The sequence below is a fragment of the Austrofundulus limnaeus genome, unplaced genomic scaffold, assembly GCF_001266775.1.
Source record: "Austrofundulus limnaeus strain Quisiro unplaced genomic scaffold, Austrofundulus_limnaeus-1.0 Scaffold63, whole genome shotgun sequence".
NCBI classification, from domain to species: domain Eukaryota; kingdom Metazoa; phylum Chordata; class Actinopteri; order Cyprinodontiformes; family Rivulidae; genus Austrofundulus; species Austrofundulus limnaeus.
This window is the reverse complement of record NW_013952465.1, coordinates 471,845-479,408: the sequence shown is the minus strand read 5'-3', so window position 1 is coordinate 479,408 and position 7,564 is coordinate 471,845. Positions and strand designations below refer to the sequence as shown.

Below are 7,564 nucleotides of genomic sequence, written 5' to 3'. Positions count from 1 at the left end.
TTTTTATTGTTCTTATACTGTTTTCTTAGACCTTATAATGTTTTTTCTATCATTACTCTTCTGTCATCTATACTGTGACTAGGAGGGATGCCCACACAAGAATTCCAATGTGTATAAACTGCTAGTATATGCAAAAATGGCAATTAAAGATCTATCTATCTATCAATGATCACGTTGTTTTGAGCACAGTCAGTCAAATTGGAGCTGTGGACTCTTTACTTTGAACAGACAATAATGTGGGGTTTTGTTTTGTCCCCACCTTCAGTTATTCCCACCATAAAGCAGCACAATGCTGACAGATGGTAAAAAAAATAATAACTGGAGTGATTTTGAATTATTTTACACTTTAAAAGTACATTTTGTTTTTATTTTATTTTTTCAGGGTATTGTAATTTATTTTATTTATTAAATTGTAGAATGTTCTTCAGTTTAAAATGTATGTGATCCATTGGTTAAAAATAAATGGGTCAGTTTTTCTCATACCTACTTTTTCACTGGTTGACTTGATCAAGATTTTTCTAAGATTTTACACAACAAAATAGGCAAAAGTGTGTGACTTGTACTGTTTTGGTAACGGGTCAGTATCGGTATCGGTCAATATCGGTATCGGACAATTCTCAAAGTTGCAATATTGGTATCGTATCGGAAGTGAAAAAGTTGTATTGGGACATCCCTAACCTAAACCTATGTTTTAACCTGATTTGTGTTATCTGACATGATGGTTAATAAATGAGGCACTACATACTTTATATTGTCATTTTTAGGACCCACCCCACACGCTGGCAATTAGCCTGAGCAAGTGGTTTTGTTGTGAAAACGTGAAATAAATAAAAAGGATTACACCATTATGATTTAAGTTCCACATGTCTTTGTTTTGTATTTGAAAAATGCAGAACTGTATGGACTTTGTCATGCTCACTTTAGAAACATGAAATTATTTTAACTAATATTTAACTAGGAAAATCCCATTGAGATCATTGCTATCTTTTGCAAGGGAGGCATGAGCCTGAAGACAATACATGCACATTTTTATATGGTGGGAGGAAACCGGAGTGAACAGAGAAAACATGCAAACACAAACAGATCATGTAAACTCCACACATAGAGACCCCAGATCTGAATCAGGAATCGAACCCAGGACCTTCTTGCTGTGAGGTATCAGTGTGAACCACTAAACCATTGTGCTGCTACATTATGAAATTAATATCACTGGTGTTTTTTCTTGAATAAGAAAATGGTCTTAAGGGAATCCATCCTACCTGAGCTCAAGCTATACAATACCTCCAGAATCCCTTTTGATGACCTCCTACAGAGTTTAACGTCAGCTTTATCAAAAGCAGAGACTATTTCTTTACTGAAAGAGGGCTTAAGAAAATGTTTTCAAACTTTTACAAAATATGATCAGCAAGAGTTCAGTATCACCAACTGATACAGCTACTTTGATGTGAACAGCTTTTATGTAATTAATGAACAAAAGAAAACAGAAAATCTAGTACAGGTCACGATTTCTGAATGTGACTACTATTTTCCAAATGACTCTTGGTGACAAACCATTTAATGAGTCAAATAACAAAGTACTTCTACATTTATACGCATTTACAAGTGAAAAATGTATAAATAAAGACCAAGTTTTTTTCTGTCACAGCATTTCAAGTAATAATTAAATAACACAGGTACGATTTTTAGTCAATTAGCTGATATATGCATCAGCTCAGCTGTATGTACCCCACAAAATTCCGCAATAATTTCTCTGGGACTATCAAGAAATATTATTCCTCTGAGGGAAGGAATGTGTTTTTCCAAGCCAAATGGTCCTCTTCCATCATCCTCTTTTCCTTTTATAGTTGAAGATCTCTGTGCTCACTCGAGGCTTCTCTTTCGTAGGTTACATAATTAACTTAAGCCTGGGCTGRAAACTGGCTGACTGATAATTTATGCACAAAAAAGCATCAGTAAGAACATTAACTGTATGATAAATTAGGGGTATGAATAGAAGAAACAGTATGAGTTACCCAGAACAAAAATTTCCTTTTAATTTTAACAGAATTTTTTTTAAATCACAGTTAAAAATACTATCTGGGAAATATTTTTATCAAAATGATGTGAAGTCCATTTTTGGTTTATGGTGCAACTGACATCAACAATCTTACATCAACCTGAATATCTTATTAAACTTTACAATGATTGGTTAGCTCACAACTAGCTTAAGTGAACTGAGTCCATTACAAACAGTTCATCTTTTATTTACACTTTTACGTCTTCACAAAGAGCAGCATGGACATTCAGTTTGTCCTTTCTCGACTCAATTACCTGATTGATTTCTAATGTGAAACGTTACGTATTCAGATTAAGTAGGATTTACTGTTCTAGTAACACTGTTGCATGTATGGAGATGTGGGTTTCCGTCTCTCTGTCTCACTGAAACTTATAAATTGCAATTTATTTTTAATTTGCAATGTATATTGCCAGAGCCTTAACACAAGTTATCTGATGATCTAATCACACTGAGTTTATTAAATAACACACTGAAACTGTCTTACGAAATGCTAAAACTTCAGACTTTGCATTTTGTTTTTTCTTTTCTTTTTCTACTTTCTACATTTATTTCTTTTAATGTTTGTGGTATGCTCAATGTTGTATATATTGTATGCTTTTATTCATTCATGCAACCTCTTGGCCAGGTCATGGTTGTAAATGAGAAGTTGCTCTCAAACAGTTTACCTGGATAAATAAAGGTTAAATTAAAATTAAATTAAAATAGCAGCTCTAATTTTCCATCCCAGAATGGAAAGGTAGGACAATTTCAAGTATTCACAGATTGACTGAGAATAGTTAAAACACTGCTTCTGATTGAATATTTATGATTTTTTTAAATAAAGCTCTCAGTCAAGGGGAGCCCTGAAAATGATAAAGCAAAGCGTCCAAACTTAAACTGAACCTGAGGCCAGTCTCTTCTTATCTATTTTTGTGTAACAGAACAGAAAAGATCCCATAAGGGAACAAATATGGACAAAGTTGCTACAAGAACATTTTACTAGCAGATTAATGGCTGAAGTGGAGACAAGATGTTACAAACATAGTCAAGAAAATATAAATGCATAAAATACTTTATAAAAATGTTGATAATTTAGCTAAAACAATCAAGCTTGCAACTATAGCTGTCAAAAAATCAATAAAAGAACATGTTAAAAAGAGGGGATAATGTGGAGATGATAATCAGACAATAATAAAAAGTCAACTGGACCACTGGTACTGGAGAGAGAAAAGCATCTGATAGTGATTTTAAATGGTGGTGATGAAGAATAAAAAGACAAATAACATGTCACTGGAAGAAACAGTAAAAATATTACTATAATATTTGTTTACTGGGCAGAAGCAGTCAACCCTGAGGAGGCATAGTGGGGATTTGTTTGTGAGGACACAAACACATTTTAACTCCAGACTTAGTCTAATCTTAGAATTAATGGATACAAATTTTGCTCTAGATAGTGAAGGGAGAGGTAGGGCAAACTGATAAAGTGTTCATTTCTGGATGGAGTTAGGTAACTGTCCTTTGCAAAGGGATGCCTGCAGAGTGAAAATACCAAAATATTTGAAAATGACTACGTTACATCATCCAGGCAGGACTATGCACCTCTGTGTACTGCTGTGCTATGACATTCTCATTTAGACCGGATTAGGAGGTCAAAGGTTTGTTTTACCCGGTTACACATGCACCACTGAAGGCTCTTAAAGACCAGGTGTACCCAAATATGGGCAAAACAATTCAGTATATATGTATATATATATACACACACAATGCTGGTTGAGCTGGGAGAATGATTTATCTTATGCTTCTTGAAGTCCTTAGGGAGCAGGAAAGATCATTTGTGCTGGCTTCTACTGAACTGCACCATATGGAGCCAGAGATTTTCAGGGGATCAAAATGCTCAAAATTATTGAAAACCAAGGATGAGGGAGAGCTGTGCCACATATAACACGTTTGTCTTGGATGTAGCACCCCAACCAGTCTCTTGTTTATCCAAAAAGGTTTCAGAGACTGAGAAAATTAGTAACACCAAGAAGGGCTTAGGTTTGATCTGGACGGCAGGACACCAAAAGGGGAAAGTGGAGGAGGCTCAAAATTACAGGAGTTTTCCCATTGCCCAAATAAGTACCTATCAAAAGAACATGTGTGCCCTGTTGAGCTGAGGATWAGGCAGCCAGCGGAAAGGAGCTGTGGAAATAGAACATGTCCATATAGAGAGGAGAGCAGTGGAGACAGGGAGCAAGAAGGGCCAAGGGTTAAATGCTTCCCCAAAATGTGAGCTTTTTGGTGTAAACCAAGTAAAAAGAGTCCCTGGACTCCTACTGACTGACACCCTTAGGGTCTACTCTGAGCATGATTGAGCAAGGCAGCTGCAGTGTTACCAGTTTTCCATGTTTATGTATGTTTGAAAGACTAATGATGACAGACATTGTTTTTTTATGAGGCTTTACAGCCTCAGTCAACGTTATTTGCTTCCTGGCAGAGAAAGTGATGTTTTGAGTACTTGGCAAACAGAGAAAAAAAAAAAAAGAGTGAGAAAGGAAGACCTGTCCTGACAAACAAAACAGCGCACAGATGTCACGCTCCTCTCTGATGCCCCTGGTCCCCATAGAAACCCTGCTGGCCAGTGGCCTCTAGTTCGCCTGGCTGCAGCATCATGAAGACGTACTCTCAAATTAATCCTCCAAATGGGATCCCAGTGTGTATTTATAGCAACACAGGGACTCACGGGGACCCACCCAGTCCAATCATCCCCCAAGGCATTACCAAAGAACATGTGTCCCTAAATAAGGGCCAACAACCCCCATCATTAAAAGCCCACAAACACAGACTCWCACACACACACTATTAAAAACAGATCCACCAACTCCCTTGGTTCTACTAAACAAGCCCTGTAATTGGCAATAACAGATAGCAGGAATTATACATTAAAGCTAGTTTGTGCTGATGTTTCCCTGAGTGCATGCAAGAGCAACTGGCTGAAATGTCTGTTTAATATTAACGGATACAAGCAGCTGAACACGTCTCTCAATTATGAAAAGCAACATTACAAGTATGGAATACGCTATAGTATCATGTTTTAACAGTTAGAGTCAACAATACGTAAAGGAAAGGGAATTATTTTCCAAATTACTAAATAAACTAGAATAAAGGGTAAATTATATTTTGGATGCATCATCTTTAGGGATGGGTATCGTTAATATTTTATCAATTTTACTACTCTTACTACTACGTTGTTACATGCTTTAATAAACTCTGCAGACTGACAAWGTTTTTCCATGCACCGTAACCAGAAATTCAGTTTTTTTACACCAATTTGTAGCTCTAGCCAGACAGTGAGCTAATGATTACATAAAAAAGGACTTAAATACACTTAAAGCCTCTATAATGGATGTGGGAGGTGAATGTGAGTGTACTTACCAGGTGTCAGAGGGTCAGAATACTGAGGGGAGGGGAGATGCTGGAGGATAACACTGGTCTGCTCTGAAAAGAAACACAGAAAAAGGACCTGTGTGAAGTGTAATTTGCAGGCTTCTGATGTGCTAACTTTATTACGCTTCATATTGTACACTTACAGTAATATTGCATTTGCTGATGCCCTCAGGGGAGACACTGACACACAAACACACACAAAAGAACACACCAGGGTCTTATCACTCACTTGCAGTAATTCTCCTCATCCTATTTGGCCAGAGCAGAATTTTAATCATTCCTCTGGCTTCTGCTAAATAAACTTTTAATGGGAAGCTCCTTCTCCTTAAGAAAGGCAGCCTTCTTCAAAGTGAGTGGTGGAAATGAGCTGGCAAATTAGACAAACTGCGCCAACCTCCGCATCTGCTTTGATGAAGCCTTTGAGCGACAGGTATGAGAGTGAGATTTAGAGACAGTCAGCTAGGAGCGTGAAATGTAAATGTGAAGCAAAGAGCGGGTCAAAAGGACAGGCAGAGGCGTAGCATGAAGGCAAAACTGCAACGACGGAAAGGCAAATAATTCTCCTCTGAACAAGACATCTAATTTCCTTATGTCTGCACCAAAGACAAGACAAATTCTTTAATATTTCCTGTCCTTTGTGGAGATTCTGCCAGTCTTCCCTCTTCACCTCATTGTAAAAGCTCTTGCCCAGAACAGAACAGGAACAGGGCAGTAACAGTTTCTTTATACAATCACTTCACAGAATAAACTTTGCCAGATAAGTGCAGACASAGCACGAAAGGTTTTCACAGCAGAGTGAAGAAAAGATCCTACGCTCCAGCTTTTTATGTCATGTCTGGGATTATCAATTAATTTTCACTGTTGAATTTCTTTGGAAAGCCCAATAAATTATATGATTACGTCCGGGCTCTCTGTTCTGTTCAGAGCAGTTCTTTAACATCAATAAAATAGATTTGTTGACTGCTTTGAAAGAACAATTCTAACAACAACAAAACTACAGCATGGACTTAATGTCAGTAATAACTGGGCTTAAATTAGAATCTGCAACAAATTCTGACATTAAATTGCTTCTTTAAATCTCATATTTATTATCTTCCTTTCATTCAGGACTCGTGACCACAAACATAACCGTTATTACCGATGGTTATATGCCTGAATTTAATCTAGTTTTTGGCTACATTTCATCACCGACCGCTAAAGACGTGTCTTTGTCTGAAATTCAGCAAAGTATCACATTGATTACAAGTTTGAATCAAACTTTCAGAAAGAAATCAGTCCATGTATATTTACCCAATTCAAGATGGGTACTACAGCTAATCATCTTTAGAAATCACTGAAATGACAGTAACCAAGTCTTTTTTAAATGAGCTAACATTTAACGTGGTAGTAGCTGAGAGTCATTCCTAACATAAATGCCAAGCACGTCACATCTGATTGAGTCAACTTTGTTTGTTAGCAAAGTATCTCATGAACCATTTAACAGATTTTATTGAACCAGCAGAAAAGTAACCATTGGATGTGCATCTATAGTTGATTATCTTTTGGAATGAATTCCATTCAAGATGGCCACCGAAGTACACAACTTTGGAAAGTTGTGTGTAACACGTACAAGGCCCCTTGCTTTCTAATTCACAACTAATTGTCTTTTCTGTTTATGCAATATAGTTAACCATAAATGTAAGACTGACAGCAGCCCTTCAGCTGAGAAGAATAGTAATGAGTCAGAAAATCATCTCGTGTGTATTATACAATAACCTCCCTACACAGATACACACACAGAATAATCATAGTCTATTTTGTGATCAAGTCAGAGATTGGTGTGTACAGAATATAAAACCTGGGATGACATTTTTTGCCATATCCTCAATCTGTGAGTAACTTGTTTAAAATGTCCCCCCAAAAAAACAAATAAAATACATTCTGGTGTTAGTCTACTGAACATAAGATAAAAAGGGGGATCAGCAAAAATAATGACTTAGTGATTAAGAATGTATCTTTATAGTTAATACCAAAATTGTGACATCCATAAAGTCATATCTATCTATCTATCTATCTATCTATCTATCTATCTATCTATCTATCTATCTATCTATCTATCTATCT

General features: G+C 36.6%; 1 protein-coding gene across 3 annotated transcripts in view; it reads right to left on the bottom strand.

The window, feature by feature from the left end:
- plcb4b (phospholipase C, beta 4b) overlaps positions 1 to 7,564 on the bottom strand; it is an 85,283-nt gene that overhangs the window by 57,235 nt on the left and 20,484 nt on the right. For 2 of the 3 annotated variants that reach the window (XM_014009891.1, XM_014009889.1), the window contains exon 3: positions 5,450 to 5,512. The exons of the other annotated variant lie outside the window; for it this stretch is intronic. The gene's annotated coding sequence lies outside the window, so the exon portion shown is untranslated. The remainder of the gene's footprint in view (positions 1 to 5,449; positions 5,513 to 7,564) is intronic. 3 annotated transcript variants of the gene reach the window in all.